General features: G+C 50.5%; 1 pseudogene; it reads right to left on the reverse strand.

Annotated features, from left to right (window-relative positions):
• Positions 1-8,616: 8,616 nt before the first annotated feature.
• Positions 8,617-22,493, reverse strand: LOC142431753 (carboxylesterase 3-like; annotated as a pseudogene).
• Positions 22,494-24,458: the final 1,965 nt, after the last annotated feature.

Below are 24,458 nucleotides of genomic sequence, written 5' to 3' on the forward strand. Positions count from 1 at the left end.
CCCCACCACACTGAGGCAAAACACTAAAGGCGTGCAATAGTACGGCAGAGGGCGGGGGTGGGGGCAGAGCAAGGAAGTCCCGAGGGTGTATCAAAAATAGACATTGGGGCCAGGGCACCAGACTTGTCTGGAAAACAATCCTAACAAACAGACCTTGAACTGTTAACAAGTTTTGCTTTCTTTCTTTCTGTCTTTCTTTCTTTCTTTTTCCTTTTTTACTTCTTTCCAATTTTCTATGTCATTGGCTTTTTTGTTTGTTAGTTTGTTCTTGTTGTTGCCATTGTCACCTTGTTTTATGTGTCACTTTGTTTGACACAGTCGAGATTTTATGTGTATATTATTATCTCAGCAGGTCTATTGGATAAACAATGTGGAGAAGAAAACAATTGGAATGATGATTCCAGGGAGACATGGGAGAGTGGGAGGTAGAGGAAGGGAAGAGGTGATTCATAACCAGTGGCAAGGAGGGCATGACCAAAGGCAATGTAACCAAGAGGAATTATTGAAACCCAAATGAGCATGGTAGTAGGACAAGAGGAAAGCAAAAGGAAATAGAGGAAAGAAGTAGGAGGCAAAGGGCATACATAGAAGCCTAATTAGAGGCATGTAAATAAAAATTATTATGGGTGAAATAGATCTATGTGCATATATTTATAGGTTTAGTAGTAGGATAGCAGATGGACATGGGGACTCCACTCTCGTACACCCTCAATACAAGAACACTTTGCTAAACTAAGCGGTGATTGCATGATACACACCTTCAGACACGATTGCTGAAGACAAAGGTGTACATAAGCAAAAGTGGTGAAGAAAGCTGATGGTGCCTGGCTATCCAAAGATATAATGTCTGCGGTCTTAAAGGCTTGAAGGTAAACAAGCGGGCATTTATCTCGGGAGCAACAAAGCCCACAAGGAAGGAGCACACCATCCTCTGTAATCCAGAGGTGTTGAAGGGATCAGGTAGCAGACACCAAAGAACAAAAATCATCATTGTGTGCTCACATCGCATATAAACACAGAAGACAAATGTGTGCATAAGTAATTGTGGTGAGGAAGGCTGACGGTGCCCGGCAATCAAGAGATATAGTGTCTACGGACTTATAGGCTTGAAGACAAACAAGCGGCCATATAGCCCAGAAGCAACAACGCCCACATGGAAGAAACACATCAGCCTGTGTGATCACAAGGGGTCGAAGGGACCAGGTATCAAGCACCAAAGAGCAAAAAATTGCATCATCGGGAATGAGGGAGAGTGAAGAATGGGAACCTAATGCCCATGTGTAGACAACTGGACATCCCTTGAAGAGGGTTAGTGGGAAGGAGATGAGTCACTCAGGATCTAGTGTAGCATCGATGAAACACACAACTTTCCTCCAGGTCTTAGATGCTTCCTAACTCCACTTATCATGATCCCAATTCTACCTTACAAACCTGGTTGGACCAGAGGATGTACTGTGGTGCAGATAGGAACTCTAAACAGGGAATCCAGGAAAGATGAACCCCTCAGGACCAGTGGAGAGAGTGGTGATACTGGGAGGGAGGATGGAAGGGAGGTAGAAAGGGGGAACCAATTACAAGGATCTACATATAACTTCCTCCCTGGGGGATGGACAACAGAAAAGTGGGTGATGGGAGACATTGGACAGTGTAAGATATGACAAAATAATTACTATTTATGAATGGGGGTTCATGAGGGGGGTAATGGGGAGGGAGGGAGAAAACTAAAGAGCTGATATTAGGACCTCAAGTGGAGAGCAAATGTTTTGAGAATGCTGATGGCAACAAATGTACACATGTGCTTGACACAAAGGATATATGTATGGATTGTGATAAGAATTGTACTTACCCCCAATAATATGATTTAATATATATACTGGAAGTCCCTCAACTCATGGGAGACGGCTGATCCAAGGTCAGAGATGGAGACAGCAGTGTCTTCCCTCAGGCAAGGCAGGCAGAGTCTCTCCACAGGGAGCAGACAGAAAGGTGGGTCAGCAACAGTCAGTCTCTCAGGAACGTAGCAAAGCAGACCCTGATAACAGCTCTAACTTAAGTGAGGCACAGCTAGAGTATCCAGCGGGCGCAAGCTCAAGCAATGTACTCAGCAACAGCATGGAGAAGCAGGTCTTGAAGGAGCCTTACACTCTAGCCACACAATCCATGGATGGTTTGACCCACAGGTAGTGTAGCACACAGCAGGAGGCAGAAAGTTGCTAAAGCAGCAGCTACTGGTCCGAAAACCAGGGAGTAAAGGAGAGGGGAGGGTCTTGCAGAGCCATTTACCTTGTTGCCCTCCCAACAAGTTGTGACCTGATTAATCTGCACTCACATGTTGCTGTTGAGCTAATTGGCACAAGAAACCCAACTACCACAGTCTACCCATTGCTGTCTGGCACTTACACACAATTACATTGTAAACAATATAAATTTAGACATTAAAGAAATCACTCACACCTCACATCATCCATTGATTATGCATATAAATAAAAACATAATGAATCTATTCATTTCTGGTATATTGTACATGAACAAAGGAAATATATCCAATAAGCACATATGAAGAAAAAATACGAACAATCACAAACCTCGCTTGTACAATTGGTCACATGGTTGTAACTGATAGGTAGGGTAGAACTACCTGCATTGATTACCCGTCTGTATTACATTTGCCCTCGCCCAGCACCTCAGCTTCCCATAGTTCTTTGCCTTCATTCCTGAGGGCTCTGGGTTATTAGATGTCTTATCAGGATTGGGTTACTTAGTTTATCATTTACTTAAATCACAGGGCACGTTACTGTTTATAAAGACCTACACGATGTCCTGGCCTCCAGACATATTCTTCTTTACCTCCATTAGGTATCAGGAGTCAAATTTCTCCTTAGTAATCAGGATCAATCACACCACTCAGTACAGTGACAACCCCCTTTACCTGTTAATCCAAAGGCATGAAGAACCCAAAGAAACCAGGGGGCATTCTCAGCTGCCAGTTCTCTGGAATCAGGGCTGTGTTTCCAGATAGGGAGTTCCTTCCGTTGGAACTGCAGCTCCAGGCCAGAAGAGCATAGGATTGCTGGGACAGGAAGCAAAAATGTTGCAAGTGGATCAGTAAGTAAGTGGTGCCACTCTGGCTTCCACCCCTTGGTTCTTGGACCCATGAATTCTGGCTACGGGAGACACAGCACCATGTATTGGCCACTGGTTTAGAGCATATCCAGTCTCCTGGAGATCACTTTCACAGCCCCACGAGGTGTTGCCTCTGAGCTGGCACTATTATTGTGCCCGAGGAGGCCATTCCATCGTGTTATCAAGCCAGCAGCTTCAGCACAGTGAGGAACAGGATACAACCAGTGCATTCCATGGGAATGGGTCCATTTGCACACATCTTCTGCTATGAAGTGAGTTCCTTGATCTGACAATGCTTTGTGGGATGCCATACCGTGGATAAGGCATATTTAATCTATGAATGGTTATGTTGGAAGAAGAAGTGCATGCAGGGAAGACAAATCCATATCCAGGTTAGGTGTCTATTCCAGTAAGAACAAAATGCTGTACCCATCCTCTCAGAGAAGGGTCACAAAAAGGGACAAACCAGCCAGGGTGCCGTACAGCACCCCAAACCACACAATATTCCCATAGTTCTTTAATGCTTCCTCCCCCACACCATCCTGACCCCAGTTCTACCGTACAAATCTGGTTAGACAGGGGCATGTAAACTGGTACAGATAAGAGCTCTTGATACAGAATCCAGGACAGATAAATCCTTCGGGAACAGTAATGCGATTATCGATACAATGAGGATAGGGGGAAGGTGGGGAGAGCAAGGGAAGAAAGGGGAGCAAAACACAGTGAACAATGTATATATCCCACCCAGCCTCACCCGCCAAGGGGATGAACAATAGAATCATGGGTGAAGGGAGATAGCCTATGGTGTAAGATATGAAAATGATAATAATTTATCACGGGATCATGAGAGTTGGATGGTGGGAGAGGGAGGGAGTGCAAAAAGTGTAGCTGATACCAAGAACTCAAGTAGAAAGGAAACGCTTTGAAAAGGATGATGGCCACACATGTACAAATGTGCTTGATACAATTAAGGTATGGGTTGTTATAAGAGCTCTAAGAGCCTCTAATACAATGATTTATTAAAGAAAAATGAACAAAACAAAAAAATGCTGTCCTTACCGTGATGGAAGTAGTCCAATGTAATCAATGTAACACCAGGATGCTAGTTGAACTTCCTGAAGAATGCTCCATTTGGTGGACTCAATGCTGGATTCTGCTGCTGGCAAATGGGGTGCAATGCTGTGGTAGAAGACAAGTTGGTGATCTTTTGTGTCACATGGTCAATTGGTCAGAGTAGCATACCCACATGACGGATATGTTGCCTCCATATCCAAAAAGGTAGACAAGGAGATGTGCCTCCTATTTTCGTGTGTGTGTGTGTGTGTGTGTGTGTGTGTGTTGGGGGGTAGAGGGGCGGCTTGGCATAGATGAAATAGCTTATCCTTCACTTTAGTAGGAATATCTCAACATACCCCAAAGCACTGATCTCCTAGAAATTTTATTCATGTAGAGGGTGCCTGAATTTTCTTAGGGTTGATTTCCAACCCTCTTGGACACAGTTGTTGTATCAATGAATCTAGAGTCTTTGATACATTTTCCTAAGTAGGTCCAGGCTACATAATGCCAACCATATAATGGACATATTGTAGTATTTTGGGGAAGAGACAGTCAGGGAAACTTCAGACTAAATTATAGCACATGGCAGGAGAGTTGATGTACCCGTGGGGAAGGGTGGTGACAGTGTATTGTTGTCCTTGACAACGGGAGGCAAACTGTTTCTGGTGATTCCTTAGAGACTGGTATTGAGAAGAAGGTATTGGCAAGATCAACAACTGCATACCATGTACCAGGAGAGGTATTAATTTGCTCAAGCAAACAAAATGCATCTGTAATGGCATCCACAATCGGAGTCACTACCTGTTGAAGTGTAGGATGATCTATCATCATTCTCCCCAATCCACCCATTTCCTTTGTAAGCGAAATAGGTGAGATAAATAGGGATGTGGCAGAAATCAGGGTCCCTGCATCCTTCAGGTCTTTGATTTAGGCACTATTATGGTGGATTACATCTCTGCAATCCTTCCAGGAAGGCAATATTACTTTGGGTTTACTATATCCCTAGGCAATGGCAGTTCTAATGGTATCCATTTGGCCTTTCCTACCATAATAGCCTTTTTTCCTCACTTCAGGGATCCAATATGCCAATTACTAAGTATGTCTACTCCAATGATGCATTCGGGAGCTTGGGAAATAGTGAAAGGATGACTTCAGGGGCATTGGTGCACAGGGGCACACATCACTGGACACACGCTGAGGTTGACCTGACCTAAAACTCCATGAATAACTTGACCTCCATAAGCTCCCCCTCTGTCTGGTGCACCTTCAAAACATTTTGGGTCTCCTGGAAGTAGTGTCAGTTCAGAGCCAGAGACAGCCAAGCAACCCCTGAAAACTGGATTATTTTCCTTCCCTGAATGACCAGTCACTCTGTGAGTGGCCTCAGATCCCTTTGGGATGGTAGAAGAAAGACAAATAGTGTGACTCTCCAGTGATGTAGCAGGGTCCTTCTTCAAAGAGACCTGTCTACCCTCATTCAAGGGGCTATGGGTCTGTAAACTGTTTCAAGTCCGGGAATTGATTGAGGGGTCATGATTCTCTCTTCTGGTGATTTCAGTTGAAGTGCTGTTGTCCTGACTTAGCATTCTTTAGACCGTAGAGATCACATAAATATTTCACAAGTTTCCCATGTGTTTCACTCCTAGGGTCACCTTGGCTAAGTAGCAAGTGCCACACAAGAGAGATTACTCCATTTATCCTGTATTCTCACTCTCCCCTTGTGTCCCCACACACACTGTCATGGACACCGATTTACTTTTCACCCCCTCTCCCTGCTTGAGGGGACAGGCGCAGGTCCTAGTGGACAGTTTCTTCATCCTGGATGAAAATAGAAGGCTTTCAATGTCACGTGGAGAACTTGAATTCAAAGAGAAAGAACCTGAACTTGTCCCTGGGTGACAGAAAGTGGCTGGAGTTATGGAACAATGGAGTGACACGGTGCAAAGCCTCTCTGGGGTCATGTCCGTGTAAGCGCACCTTCTCAGAGCAGAACACATCCCAATGGCAAGTGGTGGGGAAGTGACATTACTTTCTTAGGGATCCTCTCTGCCTGGCTCTGAAACTGTCACCAAATGACCGTGTGGGACTACGCAGTAGACCATATGCAACATTTATGGTCAGTTTGAGTTGCCTCTCCATTGGACATACGGAGGAGCCATCTTAGATGCAGGAGCAGAGAGAATCCCGGAACGATGAAGGAGGAAGAGCGACCAGAAAAATTAGCTTGAAATCCCTGCCTGACATGTAGGCAGCAGACGCCATGCCACACAGAGACCAGAGGAAGAGGCCAGGGAACGCTGAGACAGAGCAGAGAAGCAGTGTGGAGACTATAAGGCTATAAGACAGAGGAGCAGGCCGGCTTCCTGGCCATGGAGGCAGATGCCAAGGTGCCATGTGGCAGAGAGGCTGAGGATTGGAAAGAGACTTGGCTGTCTGATGAGGAGAGGTGTTAGTGTGAACCTCTGATTACTGTATTCACGTTTTCTGATCCTGACTTGTGGTAACCTGTATTAGTTTGCTGGCCTAGAGAAACATAATGTATAGACACTCATACGTGCAAGGAAAAGCTTGATGTACAACAGTAATTGAGTATTGAGAGAACATCTCAGTGTAGTCTGGATCAAGTCCATAAGACTGGTATTAGCCCATATGTCCGATACCAATCTTTAAATTCCTCTTTAGACCTTGGCAACACTTGTAATGATGCTGATTGCAGGAAGACCACTGGCCATTGGGTGGAAAGTCTTCTGGATCCATTGGCAGTGGAAGCATCTCAGTATTGGCAAGGGGCCTCCACCGGGCTCCTCCAGCTCCAGGGCTCCAGGACACTCCATATGTTATGTCACCAGGACGAGACAGCATAGAGTGTGTCTCCCACTTCCAGGGTAGAATACAGGAGTTCCCAGAATGCTCACAAGAAGGCCATGCCCACAGAGAGGCTCATTGGCTATTACCTGGTTGACAGGCTAGACTCAACCCCTTCCCAAATAGAGGGGAGATCATGTTAATGCCACACCCCCATTCGGAGACCCTCTGTAAGAGGAGTGGTTTGGCTCCTTCTAAACTCTGGGACAAGAGCCTGCCTGCCACACTAGTCCACACATGCTCTTCCAACTGTACCCTGTGGGTATTCTGGGGGGGGGGGGGGGTTAAGGAACCTCAGTAGTTGCCCTCCCCACCTGGAAGGGGATGGAGGAAAGCAGTCAAGCCACAACGGATTGAGGCTCATGAGCAGGGAGGTGGACAGCCAAGGTTGCAAGACTCTGTCTTCTGCCAGCCCTGCTGTTCAGGGGCCATCGACTGGGCAGAACGCAAGAGAGGAAGCCATGTCCCAAGGCCATCCCCTACCCTAGTCTGAAGACTCTGGATGGACCTCTGCTCTAGGGGGACCACCCTGATGTGCCAGGAGTCCCTCAGAAATCCCAGAACCCATCCTCTGGGAGGACTGAGCATGGCTTTGACCCCAAAAGGGCCCAGGTTCAAATCTACAGCCACCATTCAACAAGTGTCTCAGACATTCACTCTCTCACTGTGGTAGTGACATGATTTTCTGTCAACTTTAAGATGTGTGAAAGTGTAGGGGTGGAATCCAACCTGTAAATCAGGTCACACAGCCTGATGGTGCTTCCTTGGGGCTGTGGCCTACTCATAAGGAGGATGGTATGTACGTCCTTCTCACTCTACCACAATGCCTTCCTGCCTGCTGGGATTCTGCTGACCACTCTGAGAGCGGTCAAAGCCCTGCCATATTTCCACTGACCTTGAACTCACACAACTCTGAACCCACTGACCTGAGATCTTCCAGCATTCTACATCGTTGCATGCGGTTGTGTGCGTCTGATGAGTGAGTTATGGACTAGTATTGGACTTATAGACTATAGACTTGAGTCAGATGAGGAAGGGCCATTTCATTGATATTTAATTACTTCCTGATATAAAGCACTTTGAGATAGACATATATATGACTGCCACTGGGTTTCTTTCTCTAGAAAACCCAGCCTAACACATTCACTAACTAGTCGTCACAGCACCACACACTCAGCATCCATTACTCCCTGTCCCTGCCACTCTGAAGAGGGTCACACCAATGATTCCCCCTCCCAGAGCCCTCCTTAGACAAGGAGATTGACAAGGACACAGAAGCATTAGTTTAAGTGGACTCTGCTGTAATACACAAGACTTAGGACTACTCAGTCCACAGAAGGCAGAGAAGAGATTCTGGAGGAAGGGATGCCGGAAAGAGGCTGAAAATGAACTAGGACTGGTCATCATAGACGGGAAGGTACTGCAGGGACAGGGAAGAGCATGTACAAAGGCTCATAGGGGGGTTGGCGGGGGGGGGTAACCTGGTGACATATCAATAGAGAGCCCACACCAGTCTAGGAGGGGTTGAGCCTGTTTAAGGGACATGAAACATGGTAGCCTGGATTGAAGTGTTCACCAGCCAGGGGACAAGGAGGTTTCCTTGCTGACATTCTGCCATCCCTTGTGGTGGCTGGCCCAGACCATCTCCTCTGGGGCCGCCCTTTCCTTCTTCTGCTCCTACTGTGGAATCTGGGTGGAGAGCATCTCTGCCCAGAGCTGCATCCAGGATTCCCTTAGCTTCTGGCCAGTGCGTGTCTCTGTGCTGATCTGCAGATATTGTTCTGACTGGGTGAAGAGGGGCCACATAGGCAGCCCCACACCATTGGGGTCCCTGGACGGAAGGAAGAAATAGGTGTCCTGTGAGTGTTCCAGGGGCGGATCCTGAGTGGCCCAGGTCTGAGGCCAGTCCTGTCGTCCAGACTCACCCAGTGCGGGCAAACTGTGTCCACTGGGCCATCATGGTGAGACTCAGCTGCTTCTCCTCCTCTGTGGCCTCTGGGAAGGCTGGTGGGAAGGATGGACCAGTATGAGGGTAGGCGGCCCCTGGAAGGCCCCCAGGTGTCTCCACGATCTCTGCTCCCACAAGTCCCACCCCTGTCCTGGAGGTCTGACTGCTTAAGCTTGCTGGTCTGTGCTCACCCAGGAGGGAACTCTCATCCATGAGGAAGGGGCCCCCAAACATGAAGAATACATCATCCCCATGGTCAGCTTTCACCCAATCTGGCCTTAGTTTCGCAACGGAACTGGGTGGATGCTGGAACTCATAGAAGTAGATGGGGTGACTGGAATCTGCAGAGAAGGAATGATCAGATTTAGACGACCCCAGCCTGATCAGGGACACTGGCTTTGGCCCAACAGGCCGGTCAGGTCTGTGGGGGAGTGAAATTTCTTGCTTTTTAAAAAAGACTTCTGGTGGTTCGTACATCTGATCACAATCCACACATTCATCCCGTATGTCAAGCACAGTTGTACATATGCCGCCATCATCCTTTTCAAAACATTCTCTTCCCCATTGAGCCCCTGATATCACCTCCCCATTTCTTACCCCTCCTTTCCCCGCCCGCACTCCTTTACAAACCATTGATAAGTTACAGATTATTATTTTCATATATTACATCGTATTCCGCTGCCCTCACCCACTTTTTCTATAATCATTCCTCCTGGCAAGGGGTTCTAGATTGATCTAGATTGATCCCCCATGCATCCCCTAATCCTACTGGTATCTCTACTCTCATTGTTCGCCCTGGGGGGTTTATTGATCCTGGATTCCCTGGGGTATCGGATCTTATTTGTAGCAGTGTGCATGCTCTGGTCTAATCCAATTTGTAAAATAGATTTGAGGCCATGATAGTGGGGGGAAGAAACCACCAAAGAAATAAGGAGACTTGTGTGTTACATCGGTGCTATTCTGTACCTTGACTGGCTCATCTTTCCCTGTAACCCCTCTGTCAGGGGATATCCAATTGTCTATAGATGGGCCTTGGGTCTCCACTCCATGAACATCCCACCCCCCACCATTCACCTTGCGCATGGTTTTGTACTGCGTCTTAGATTCCTCCATTAACACCTCCTGATCACACAGGCTAATGTGCTTCTTCCATGTGGGCTTTGTTGATTCTGAGCTAGATGGCTACTTGCTTGTCTTAATACCTTGAAGATCCCAGATGCTTTATCTTTTGATAGCCAGGCACCATCAGATTTCTTCACCACATTTACTTATACATCCATTTTGTCCTCAGCAATCATTTCAGGAAGGTGACAATTACGGAATGTCAGATTGTTAGAACAAAGTGTTCTTGTGCTGAGGGAGTACTTCAGGTGAGGCTTAATGTCCATTTGCAACCTTGATTCTAACATATAGATATGAGTTCATAGTTCTATTCCTCTATCAGTGTATATGTATTTACATATGTAAATGTGTGTATTTAGGCCTCTATAAATGCCCGTTGCCTCCTGGTTCTTTCCTCTATTTCCTTTTACTTTCCTCTTGTCCCACCATCATGGTCAGCCTTCATTCGGGTTTAGTAATTCATCGCTGGTACATTGCCCTTGATTAAGCCCCACTAGGCATCCTACAACCTTCCTTCCATTAATGATAGTTCATTTGTTGTTCCCATGTCCCAGGGTTGGTTCCCCAACCCCCCTTCCTTTCTCCCACCTCCCCTTCTCCTATATCACCCAAGATCCATTATTCTCATTCATTTCATCTCCAAATAATTTATCCTGCCTGTCTTAACTAGATAGACATACAGACACACTAAGTGAAAAAAAAAAACAGGGAAAGCAAGTAAAAATCAACAAAACATGAACAACAACCAAAAACAAAACAAAATAACAATAAAAAAAGAAAGCTACTTATGAAAATTGAAAAGCCTATCAATAGTTCATTGTCTGTTTGTTGGACTTTAAGAGTGTTTTACAGTCGAGTCTGGTTGGGTGTCACAGTGTCCCCCAAAGTCTATTTGTGTATTCCCCGAGGGTTTCAGCATTCTGCTCCCCTGCTGCTCTGCTGCCTGCCCCCAGAGCCTCGCCCCAGAGTGATGGGTCAGACCGTGCACTATTCCTGCACTGGGTCTCCAGTGCTGTCCCTGGCAGCACCAAGGTTCAGTGAGGGACGCCATGTCTGCTGGTGGGGCTGGTCCTATGGTCCTCCCCGTGCATTGTCTGCTCTGAGCAGGAACCTTATCCTCGGGGTTTGGTGGGCCAGGATGTCCACATGAGTGAAATTTCTTAATATGCTCCATGGACTGAAGCCTCTAGAATCACCACCAGTTTGGGTGGCACTATGCAAACAGGTGTGTAATACTAATAGAGGGGACTGGTCGGATTCTGTTCCCAAGCCGCCGGCTGTAGAGATGAGTGATCTTGGAAGAGCAGAGGAGAGGCATGCTGACAGCCTTGGCAAAGCATGTCCAAGACTTTTGTCTGAGTTGTGGGGGACACTGAGACCAGATTTATCAGAGACTGGGGAACACAACCAAGACTGTGAGGTACCTGGAGACTGGAGCATAAGGGACTGTGAGACAGAGTGAGAAACAGGATGACTACCTCTCATGGCTGTGGAAACAAATGACTGTGTCCCTACTGTGTGCTGCTCTGGACTTGGGATAGCCTACTGCCTCCCCTGCAAAGTCCCCTTAACTGTGAATCTCCTCTGTGAGTTCAGTGGGTCTATTGCAAGGAATTATTGACCCCAGCAGAAATGTAGAGGGGCTTGGGAGGAATGGTTGGTGTCAGAAGAGGTTGCCTACCACTGGCTCATGGTAATAGGCAAGGCAAAGGAGGTAGGGACTTTGAGTGCATTGCTGCTTGTTGGAATATCAATACCAGAAAGAATAGTGGTGGTGAACAGGGCTATCAGGGAACCCTGAGGGAACTTGGACTCAGTGCTGGGCACCATGCTGTGCGCTTTGTTGGGGTAATCCATTTCCTGCTCAGGGCTCTCTCACAGGCTAGACTGCTATCATCCATCCTACAACTGAGGAAGCAGGCATGGATGTGTCAGGTACCCTGCCAAGGTTACAGTGAGGACACTCAGCCTTTCTAGGGCTATCGGGGCTCATCCTGCAGGCTGGGGAGTGGGGGAGCAAGACTGCTCTCCCAGGAGAAGTGTCCAAAGAGTAAGACACTCATCTCTGAATCTGCAGGAACTAGTGTGGGGCCTGCTGATGACCTCTGTCAAGTCACAGCACTGCCCAGGTCTGGGTTCATTTCCTCTTCTTCAAAGTGCCCTCCTGGGTCGTCTGATGATTCTAGGTCACCTTGAAGACTTATGAAAGTATAGATGTGGAGGCCAACCTTCCAGTCAGGTCACAGCCTGGTAATGCCTCTTCTGGTGGTATTTCCATCTAAGTGGGACAACTGGGAACCTCCTCCTCTCTCTCTGGGCCTTGGAGCTTCATGTGGGCTAGACCTCTGCCACTGATCTGGAGAGCTGAGAGTGTCCTGCCATGTTTCCACTAACCATGGATCCACGGGGCTCCCTCACCACCTGTCCATGACTTCTGTCTTCTGCATCATTGCATGTGGTGTCCTGAGTCTGAGGAGAGGCTCATAGACAAGTATAGAACCTATGGACTTGAGTTGGACTGGGCTGGGATTCCCTTTTGGACTATTGAATTACATCTTGGTATACAATTTTTTCTTATACATGGATGAGTGTCACCGGACTTGTTTCCTACACAACCTGGCCAAACACACCTCATAGCTGACTCTCCTTTCTGTGCCACTGCTTCCCAGCGTGCTGGCCCCAGGTCTCAGGGAGAGCCTGTCTCCTATCACAGTCAAGTCCTCAGTGATGTCCCAGTTCCTGGGTCAGATTGAGAGGTGGGACAAAGTGACAGGGTAAAGCTCACCTCGGAGGCTTCTTGAGAAGTTCAAGACGGGAAAGTTGAAGAAACCATCACTCAGCAAGTGCAGAACAGCATCACGTTGGGTCCCTGGGTCTGAGCTGTTGCCCACATATTCATCTATGATGGCGCCCATCCGCTCTAGGGGGATGTCCTGGGGCAGGGGCCAGGCTCAGGTGTGTTAGGGTCCCATGCTTATGAAACACCCTCCTGGGAAAACCCACCCTTCCTGCCTTGGCCTCCATGTCCCAGGGTGTCACTCTGTGTATCTGTATTCACTGTCACTGGAGGTTCTCGGTGGATTGTTGGAATGATGCGCTCATGTTTGGAGTCAAAGACCAGGTCAGTGATCACTGTCTGGTGGAGGGACCTCACCCCCATCAGTGAGTTTCTCTCAGTGAGTTCAGGTAGTAGGGTTGTGTGTGAAGTCACCAACAGGTGAGCTGGCTCCGGGCAGGTGCTCCATTTAAGTTCATGTGAATCAGTGACAGAACACATGAGGCCTCTCTATGCTCCAGAGAACAGGGAGGAACGTGTGTGGACAGAGAAGCCTCAGGTTTCCCAAGGCTAGAAAGGTACATCAGCTGAGTCCCTCTGGGTACTAGCTCCCTTGGAGCCACTACATAGGCAGCCTCTGGTCTGCTTACAACTCTGCTGGGTGGGAAGTAGCATCCCCATTTACAGGGGAAGAAACCGGTGGAGGGGTTAGGAAGACTGTGGGCAATTGACTACCTTGGGATATTCTGGGGACACCCAGCTCCACATGTGACAACATGGTCTTAGTAGAGTTGGTTCAAGGTCAGACTTTGCACCTTATTCTGTTCCTCCCATGACCCTTCCCCCAAATACATGGTGCTTCAGAGGGTTGTCATAGGCATTGTGACTGATAATCACTTGTCTTACTCTTGACCACGGGGACTGGTCGATGGGAGATGCTCCATAAGAGGCAAATTCTCCAATGATGATGCTGATGAACTCAGTGTGAGTTGAGGTCCAGAGTGGAACCCAAATTCAGTATTTGGACCAAGGACTTGGTGGTTGGTGGGCAGTGGTGGGAGTTGTAAGATAGGGGCAGTGAGCATGCTGCGCTGGGTGGGACACCCCTGGCCGACCCCCTCCCCCTCCCCCTGGCATCTGTCTCACCATTTTGGCCAGTTGAGGCCTCAAGGTTGGCAGCATGTCTTCTCGGCGCATCTGCTCAATCTGATCCAGGATCCCCGAGGACTGCAGGGACACCAAGTCTGTCTCAGTGAAACCTGACCGCTGTGCCCAGCAGAGACCCTGTTCAGTGATCATGGACAGCCCTATGTCCACATGTCAGAGGGGCCAAAGCCTGAGTCCATGGTCCACCAAGATGACCCCTATCCTAATGGAAGTAGTAAGCGATTAACGTAAGAGAGGATAGAGAAATGGTTTGTTCCACATTTTCATAAAACAACATCCAGATCTCTGAATCCAACTAGGCAGACTCCAGGAAAGATTGAGAACATTAAATGTATTCAGACCCGGCTGTGTGAGCACGGACCACAGCGCCTGACTGCCTGTGTTCAAATCCCAGCTCTGACAGTTATTTCTGTGCCTCAGTTTACTACTCTGTCACAGAGGGATGAAAACATCTGCCTTTCAGCGCTGTTGTGTGCACTGAGTGAGTGAGCACATCTGGAGGCCCTGGCATGGGGTGATCACTACCAGCCTAGAACATATTCAGGGTCATACTTTAGCCCGCAACAAGAACAAGACAAATAACATCATTAAGCCATGGGCAGGGTCAGCCATGTACACATATCTCCCAAGAATACATCCAGGAGGCCAAGGCACTTAGGAAAAGAGACTGGCTGTCATTAGCCAGAGCAGAGATGTGACACAACACAGAAATGAGATGCCTCTCACTGCAGCCTTCCTGAGAAAGCTCACACTGGAGGCAACAAGGAATGCTGGTGAGGCTGAAGACAGACAGACCACTGATGCTCTGCCGATGGAACAGACAAATGCTCAGCAATGGTGTGCAAGAGCCAAGCATTTCTTTAAAAAGTTGGAAAAAGAAATGTCCTGTGACCCAGCACACACTCTCTCTATTTGGATTATATCCCGCAGACATAAGATACACAACACCCATCAGACAGAATCGCACCCAGGGTCCCCATAGCAGACTCACCATTGCCAGTTGGAAGAAGAATTAGTGTGAAGGTGACAATGAGAAGGACCCTCTGATTGACCAAACCCCAGTCTGCCCCAGCCCCCATCTATACGGCATTTCTCAGGCGAGCAGCGGTTCTGCTTTGTTTGTTTTTGATTGTCTACTGTAGGCCTTCGATGGGTAAATCCGCCACTTTCACTTCCCATTCTGGAAATCAGGGTTGGTCATGCAAGTCATGGTGAACCCACATGCGAAGTTAAACTTTCCACTTTCCCTGCTCAGAGCCTCAGCTGCTGCCTTCATTGGCTTTTTGAGTGTCTTTCTGATTTGGGCAAATCCCCAAGGAAGGGAGTTTGACAGTTACTGTACACTGTTGACCACTGTCTGCCCATGGTCCTTCCTGGACACCTCAAGCGTTGGTGCAAAATGCCCTTCATGCAGCTGGATGGAGTCTGACTGGGAAGAAAGATGACGGACAAACCTCAGTGCTCATCCATGGAAGAATGGGTAAACCTACGAGAGTGTATGCTCATACTGCACCCTTAAGAGTAATGATTGCTCAGAACAGCTCGTAACATGGGGAAGCCTGGGGGGCATCGTGCTGAGAGAAATAAGCCAAATAAGCCCATCACAGAAGGTCAAAATTACATGAAATCTCTGTTGTCGAAAGCCCAGGTAAGTCTTTCACAAGAATGTAAATGTATTCTGATGGTCACCAAGAGAGGAAGGAACAGAGAGTGCACTAAGTGACTGGAGGGTAGACATCTACTCACATGGGTGACAGGCAGACACTATCCAGTCAGCGCGAGGTCAGCAACTCTGATGGAAACCGTGAAGATGCTGAGAGGAGAGCACAAATTAAAGACAACAGAGTCCAGTGCTGTGGACACACAGTCCTACAATGATGGGGACGCAAGGGGCGATGCCTGGATGGACACACAGGCTGGAAGGTGAAGGAGGTACTGTAGTACTATACCCATGGATAGATGTGGATTGAACAGAGAATATTTCTCGATGTGCACCTGTCTACGCTGCAAATATATCACGGAATGTGTTGGAGCTTCAGGGGACAAAATGGTGAATAATATTCAGGTAAAAAAGAAACCCCTTGAAGGATGAGTCAACAGGTCTGGGGGTTCAGGACCATGATCTTCTGGACACTAAGGTCAACTGACATGCCGTAGCCCATACAGACAATGTTCTACCCCTACTTTGGGGAGCAGCAAGTGGGTATTAAAAGCCTGTCAGCGACATCTAAGATGCAAATATTAATGTCTCCCTGCTAGGGGAAAGAAGAGTGAAGAACATCCAGGATTTGGGGAAACAATTAGTCCAGCAGATGAATGGACCACGGGAATTTCATTGCTCATGACTCTGACTCTAGAGGAACTAGATGGAGTCTGGCGACCGCTTCCAGCGGATCAGAAAATGATCACAGAAGAATGTCCTGGAAAAGGCGGAAGAAGAGGTGGAGCAGCCTCGACATCATAAAGAGGATGTGACCTTAGCAAGGTCTGAGATGGGCACCAGTGTCCTCCAATGAACCCTGGTCCCAAGGACCCCAGAAAGGGTGCCAGTCACCGTCTGCCTGGGCCCCTTGTAGAAGTGAGCTGTGCATGCAGAGGACAGCTGAAGGACAGGACTCCATGGCTCAACGTCCATTGATGGCCACGGGGCTCTTCTGGGTGGGGGTGTGGTTGTTTCAGGAGGAAGTCAGAGTCCTAGAAATCTCAGAGGATTAAACAATCAAAAGCTCCCAATTCAGAAGGCCGCAGAATCTTGGTCACAAGATGCAATGATGCTCCTGGTTTTGAAGGCTCTTTCTGTTCCCCTCCTCCCTGGTGTCCACTCTGCCCGAGGTGGCTGGTAGAGCAGGATAAGCGCCCGATGTTGGGGTGACAACAATTTCACCACACAGCTGAACAGTGTCACTCAATACTTTCACCCCATCAAACACAACGCAAGTCTAAGACACTGTCACAGCGAATGCTCTGCTCACAGAGGTGCTGCCTAGATGTAACGTGGAATTCTGAAAAAACTAAGGAAATCAGAACTATCGTGAGTCACAATGATGTGTCCACATCAGGTCATCAACTAGACGATCACGTGGCCATCACTTCCAATGCTCTGAAAAGGACGACCTTAGAAGGTCTCAGAGAGAGTCGGAGAACTGTGGGGAACACAGGTCAATGTCTCAACAGAGGTGAGGTTTACTGGTCAGCTGGAGACTGGAGAAATCCCCAGACTGTGGCCCCCATGGCCCTCCTTTTTTAATTACTTGTCAGCCTCCTCTGGGGAGATCTTTCTGGCTCTGAGGCTCTGTCTTTCTCCTTGCATGCTGCTTCCCCCACCACCACACCCTCCCTCCCCCCCCCCCATGGCTTCCTCTGGGTCTTCTCCCATCTGGATAGTCTCTTGTCTCTCTTTGTCTCTTTCTCCCCCTTTCCTGTCTCTGTCCCTTGCCCTCTTTGTTTCACAGTTCCTCCAGGGTATCCCTGACTTTGATGTTCCTGTCTCCATTCTCCCCATTCCCCCACTCCCCCCCTCACCCCAATATCTCTGTCTCTCTATTTCTGAGCCCTCAATCCCTCCATCCCTCCATCTCCCTCGCACTCTCTCTCTCTCTCTCTCTCTCCCCCCCCCCCCCCCCCGCTCTCCCCAGCTCCCTCTCTCCTCTGTAGCTCACTTTTCAACCAGACAGTAGGAAGGAAGGGAAGGGGAGGAGTGAGACCAGTGACTTAGGAACACCGTGGAGTAATCTCCCACTGGACATCGTCCAGGACAACGTTCACAGGGCGTCGGAAAGAAGGAAGGATGCACACAGACACAGGAAACAGAGAGGAAGTGAGAGATGTGATGTTACACTGCGGGGATTGCAGTCAATGACCTGGAGCAAAGTGTGCACGAATAGTTGAGTAGAAACGTGCTCTGCTCTGTAAGCTTCTCTCGAAACTCCATGAAAAAAATTTAAGTTACGTTCATGATTCCTGGGCTCTTTGTTTACTTTTGTGAGAAAAAGAACCCAAAGTTCACACGTAATATCAGCACAAAGAGTTCACACTGAAAGGAAATGTTTGTCTCCAGCAGGAATGAGTGAACGTGACCTGATCCATGGACGTTAACATGTCGGAACTTGTAAGAAGCTGTGTGCTTTAGAAGTGGGAGTTCCATGGCCTGTCAGCGACAGCTTGATAAAACCGCCGTCTGACAAAATGTGGCACCAACTGGGCCCAGGTGGCACTGCCCCCAGAAGATCCATGTTGCTGGCAGCAGCACACATGGGCACAGGGTGTTCAGACAAGCACAGCCACACGGGAGATGTGCACAGATCTCCAGTGCGGTACAAGCTACTTTCAGGGTGAAAACTTCCACCAGAGTCGGTCGTCAACGCAGCATCTAAAACCCCAACCCAAACCCGTGTCAACAAGTGGACTTGGGCTCATGATGAGCCGTACAGGACAGAGTCCGTCAGTCCACAGTGCTACCCAGCCTGTCAATCTTTACATTGTTCTGTGGGGCAGCTGGTGACTCTGAATGGAAAACTCTTTCAGGTAGGAGCCTAGCATGGTAACCACTGGGCCCCCAGGGTGCCCAGCCCAGGATCTGGTTGGCTAAAAATAGATAACAGTTCCTCAAGGGCTGGGGAGGAGGGTGCCAGAAGGGCAGCCCCGGTGGGAGGCCAGCGCCACTCTAGCACTAATTTCTGGGACCTGCAGTCTAGGCACAGCAGTCCACACTGCGCTGGTTCTGGTTCTGAAGAACCAGCTCCACTGCTTGGTGATTCCCCACTTCTGCTGTAGCTCAGAAAATGTGGGGTTAGGTTCTTCCCATGGTCTGGGCTTCGGTTACAAACGCACACACGCATGCGCGCACGCACATGTAAATAGAGACAGAGAGAGATGCCCTAGAAACTCCTTGGATCCTGAGTGACACCACTGGAGGAGAGACTCACAAGCACCGATGTGCAATCTGGGGACTGGCTCAAAGGAACAGGTCACAGTGGACAAAAGGTGCAGGTGGAGATGCCCATTGCACTGTTGGCCCCCATGCAGAGTCCCCTGAAGAAAGACACTGGAGACGGGACCCTGCTTTGTGGAAGGGATGGAAGTCCTTGAGGGTGACACAGGCTGAGCTCACCACACACACGCAACAGAAAGGGATGCTGGGCGCCCTGTGCACCTGGCAGGAGCAAGGTCCTGCATCCCCAGTACCTTGATGGAGGAATCCTGCCGGGCGGGGGTGGGGGGTGGCAGCCACCTGTGAGGCAGAGTGACATGAGCTAGCTCCTCAGAGCCTGATGTATGAACCAGACAGTCAGACTGCACTTCCTGAGAGCAGCACGACCCTGAAAGTCCCCTTGACAAAAGCTGGTCTCCAAGAAGGGAGCACCTGTTTGGTGTCTAGGAGGCTCCAGCTGGACGGCCTTTGCCAATTCCCTTGAGCCTTCCTGGCCCTTGGCTTTCTCATCTCTCAAATGAGGACACAGTTAAAAGTTCATTAGACTGTGGTGAGGGGGGGACAGAAGACCAGCCTATGTGGGCCTTGAAGGACACAGGACCCTGAGGACGCTCACCTTAGGGATGAACCAGCTCATCTCATGATTGGTGACACCCAGGAGGAAGGGCACCGGCTGGAACTGCTTATCTGCCAGGAGCTCCTTGGGGCTCTTGGGAAAGAAGGCACCATCCACAGTGATGGGAATAAAGTTCATTTTCTGAGGGGGAAAGCCAGGCAGGGCCACCAAGTCAGACCAAAGTAGGAACCAGGGGCCACCTGGCCCCACGCCTGAGCTGCTGAACTTGGAGGGAAAGTGAGGGGATGAAGGGCACCTGGGGGAGGATCAAAGGCACAGAGGGGTGTGCAATGAGCCTCTGATCTGGACTCAGGACTCCCCTGAGGCAGCCATGGCCCTTTGATGGCTGGGCTTTCACCTCCTTCATCCCTTAGGGGTTGACCCAGGCCTCACCCCAGAACCTAACTGCTCCTCTGCTCCCGTAGGAACAAGACATGACCCCTCTGAGCCTTGGCCCACCCCTGTCCCCAAGGACGCAGGTGTACCTTCTGGGACTCGGCGGTAAGGACCATGTCTTCAGCCGGCTTCAGCCGGAGGCACTGCAACATCTTAGCACTGGAGCTGGAGCTGCAGGAAACGGAGTCTGCGAAGGCCTGGGGACAGCCAACAAGGTCCTCTTCCCTCGGCCATCCACCCGCCTCCGCCTGCCTGCCCTCTGTGACTGCAATCGCTGTTCCCCCTGCGCTCCCATGGTCCCTATGCTGTCCTCATGCTAGTGGTCTGGCTCTGTCCACAGGGAGTCCCTCCAGAACCCATGGGCAGAGGGACCAGGTACCCACAGGGGGGTTGGTCTCAGGGGAGTGAAGAGGACTCTGACCTGAGCCAAGGACAGCGGGTTCGGATTCACGAGCCCTGGCATGGTGATGACTCCGCTCTGAGCAATGGCTCTGTGGAACAGTCCCTGAGCCAGCGGGGACAGGACCTGGGGCAGCAGGGAGAACACAGTGACCAAGGGAACAGGGGCCCCAGCCCCCACCCCATGCTGAGTGCACACTCACCAGTGCAGAAACGGCCATGGCACCTGCGGACTCTCCAAAGATGGTGACACAGTTGGGGTCGCCCCCGAAAGGGGAGATGTTCCCCTGCACCCAGCGCAGTGCAGCCACCACATCAAGGAGGCCCCAGTTGCCTGGGGCGTGGCTGTCCCCAGTGCTGGCGGGAGGGTAGGGCAGTGGTCAGTGCGGTCTCCTCTCCTGGCAGACATCTCTGCAGCTTGGTCTAGACCAGCACCCAGCAGACCGGGGCCCCTCTTATCCCCTCTGTCTGGCCGGGCTCTGAGCCATGCTGCTCGTGCCGGTGCCCGCGTGTGTGATGATTGGCTCAGCTGGGCTGTCAGCCAGCCCAGGATCTGAAGGCGCGGCAGGAATCTACTGCTCTCTGTGCCCTAGCCACCCTGAGCCACCCCAGAAGAACAGCCTGTGCCCCATGAGCCACGTTCATGATCAACTCTGCAATTGGCTGGCTTCCTTCCCAGGGTGAGGCCTCAGACAGCACCCTTCTCTCCCCAGATAACACGGGCATGGGGGTGGGGGCCGTGCTCACTGCCTGAGAACCCTCATTCCGGCTCTGGGCCTCCCTCTACTCCCTGAGCCACGCAGTCCTCCAGGTGGGCTTCTCACCTGAGGAAGCCAGGGTTGCCAAGGCGGTACTGGACTGTGACCACCACCACGTCCCCGAAGGCAGCCAGGGCTGACCCGTCATAGGAAGTGGCAGCTCCAAACATGAATCCACCCCCATGGATCCAAACCATCACCTGCCGAGACAGTTATGCAACATGGGTGTTTGGGGCAGGTTGTGGGCAGGGAGGGACAGCAGCCTGTGCCGCTTGGGCTGAGCAGGCTGGTGGACGGGCCCTGGGTCTACTCACCGGCCTCCCGGGCCCTGCAGCGGCCCCAGCTGGACGGTAGATGTTGAGCCGCAGGCAGTCCTCGGAAATGGTGAAGACCTTGTGCTTTGCATTCAGCATTCCCAAGGAGCTGTTCATTTGCTCCACATCCTGCAGACACCTGGGGCCAGAGGAGCCCGCGGGCAGCCAGTGAGCCCAGCAGCTGGACTCTCTCTAGCTGGCCTGCCTGCCCCCCTTGTCCAGGTACTCACATCGGGGGATCCCTGCTGGCGTCGCGCACACCGTCCCAGGGCTGTGCTGGGCGTGGGGCTGAGAACCGGCCTGGTCCCACTGGAGCCTGGGCAAACGGGATGTCCAGGAAGACATCCACGAGGTGGGTAGTGCCCTTCACGGCCACCTGCCAGCCTCGCACTCGACCCTGGCCTGTGAGCACTTCAGGCTGAGTGTCTCCAGGATCTGAGGACGGAGCAGTGGGCCTGGTGAGTGTGTGGCTTTGTCAAGAGGTGGACAACAGTTGGTCTCCATCCACGCAGCCATCCTAGAGCCTGTGGCGTCCAGCCCTGTGGCCTCACCTGCCTGCTGCCTTGTAAGACAGGCCCTGGTCCCCCTGAATTCCTTCTTCCCTCCCTTGGCCTCAGTGGACGGCACTCCAGACCAAACCTAAGGGGAGGAACTAGGCTCTCCTGGCCCTGAGTCCTGCTGTTTGTCTTTGGCTCAGCCCCTGCCCTTTCTGAACACTAAGTTTCTCTTTGACTAGCTGGCACCAACCTTGGCCAGGCTGCTGTGAGGATACATGAGGTGGGCAAGGCAAACGCCTAACCCTCCAGCAGAGGATGCACCCTCCAATTGATGAGCCCTTTCCTGAACTGGCTGCCCTCACTGCAGTGTCCCCACCACACTCATATCCCCTCCTCCCAGGGGCTCCCACCTGCCAGAAGCTCATGCCTGACAGGTCTGCCTACCTGTGGGCATGGTGGGCTGTACCATCAGCAGGCAAGTAATCCAGACCTGGGCTGTCACCCCAACTCTGACTGTCATCTCCATGCTCCGGCTCTCCCACGATGTTGATCAGAGCAGCAAGTGCAGTGAGAATGCCGTTCAGTCTGCCTTAGGGGACTGTAGATAAAGGCTGGTCCACCCACCCGTCTGAACAACAAGCCCACTGTGAGGAGGCGGGGTTGGGCAGAGCGCCCTAGCCAGGTGTGGATGGCACATGGAAGAGCCTGTCCTCTGCAAGCCTGGACTTTAATGGCAGCTCTCCTGCAAGATTTCTGTGTTCATGGCAATGCACAAGATGCAAATACCACCAACCTGAGCCAGAGTCAACAATGGCCCTGGGCTACAGCTGAATGGGTCCACAGGCCGGCCAGGGGGGTGCCTGTGCTCCCATGCAAGGAGCAGCTCTGAAAGGGGTGTCCTCACACAACTGCTCACTTTTGGACCAGGAAGCTCTGGTTCTGGGTCCTGAGCTGCAGGTGGCCCAGCATGCGACTTCAGGGCGACTGTGTAGTCCCACTTCTTTTGAGGAGCCTGAAGTGAAGTGGGACATGCAGGAAGCTGCCGTCTAGTGGCCCTGTGTCATCCTGTGGCTTAGCAGGAGTCAGAGTCTAACAATCTAAAAAGGTCAGTGGGCACATTTGTACGCCAATAATATAAAAAGATTACAGTAAACTCACAGATGATAGACAAGAAAGGAGAGAGAGTAAAATTATGGAGTCTGGTACATTTTATGGTGCATGCTGAATTAAGCTCCTCTTGATGGTCCACGTGTCATTGGGAGAAGAGGGAGACTTTAGATCCTGAGATAACAGAGGTAGCCATAAGACATGCATATTCAGTAGTGACATAGGTCTAAGGTACATGGAATCTACAGTTGGTCCCTGAGCTCACAGTGAGAACACCTCATACCTGCATTAAAGGGAGGTATTAGCTGGGAAGGGTGATGAGGCGGAAGAGAGAGCAACAGGATGTCTGCTTCTGTGGAGAGTGAAAATCAACCAGGTGCTCACGTTAAGGCACAGAGCTGTTAGCAGGGGAATCTGTGGGAACCATGTGTAAAGCAGGATAATGTACTTGGATTTTATCTCTACCTTACCCAAGTGGGGGTTTCCTACCATGGAATCGTAGCTTTCCAGATTCCCTCTGTTATAAGTTAGGGAATAAAGTCCTCATCCTATTTCCCTCAGTGTTAGTTTCCCACAGGGAGGGGAGCAGGAAGATCCATATGGACAAGCTTGAGCCCCTTGCAGATCTCAGAAGACCTGACTCAAGAGCCAGAGCACCTGTGCTCAGATGTTGAGTTGGAGTGCCAACTGAGCCACCTGGGGCAACGGGGTGAATGTCAGGCCAGGTGGAGGTGCCAGACCTTCGCCCCCGGCCTCAGTTGAATCCAGAGCATCTCCTCAGCACCCAGTTTTCTTCGTGCGTTCTTGCAAATCCCCTGATGGGGTTCCTTTTCCCTCTTGAACGTTGGCTCCCAGGTCTGAGGGCAGGGCAGGGACTGGGCATGTTTGAGCATTGCCACCAGACCTGTGTCCTTCCCTCAACTGCCCTTCCTGTTCTCACCGGGGACCTTTGTGTTTGCTTTGTAGCATCCTCTCCTGGCAGAGACAGATCTATGGAAATCAGCACCATGGCAGCCAGCTTCACTCTGCTGCACCATCTCATGGAAGGTGATGGAAATTTCCATGAGGAATATCAAGGGGTTTGGGTGCCTCACAAGCCTCCAATGACACCCAGGAAAGGTGCTTCATGTGCCAAGCCTAGGATAGACCCCTCTACCATGGCTTCTCTTGAGGGTCTTCAACCCCCTGCTCAGGGCACCAAGATTGCCTCTCCTCCCACAGCCTTCCGCCCTGTCCCCTTGGGTTTAGACACTATTAGGAAGAGCTTCTCTCTGTTCCCGAGGCCAAGTTCTCAACTGCCCCGCAGTTACCCCGTGCACACCGTCGGCCTGCCTTCCTGACTGTGCGCCTTGGCCCGTCTGTGTTGGGACTCGGTGCAGTAAGG

Source organism: Tenrec ecaudatus, chromosome 18 (assembly GCF_050624435.1).
Source record: "Tenrec ecaudatus isolate mTenEca1 chromosome 18, mTenEca1.hap1, whole genome shotgun sequence".
Classification (NCBI taxonomy): Eukaryota; Metazoa; Chordata; class Mammalia; order Afrosoricida; family Tenrecidae; genus Tenrec; species Tenrec ecaudatus.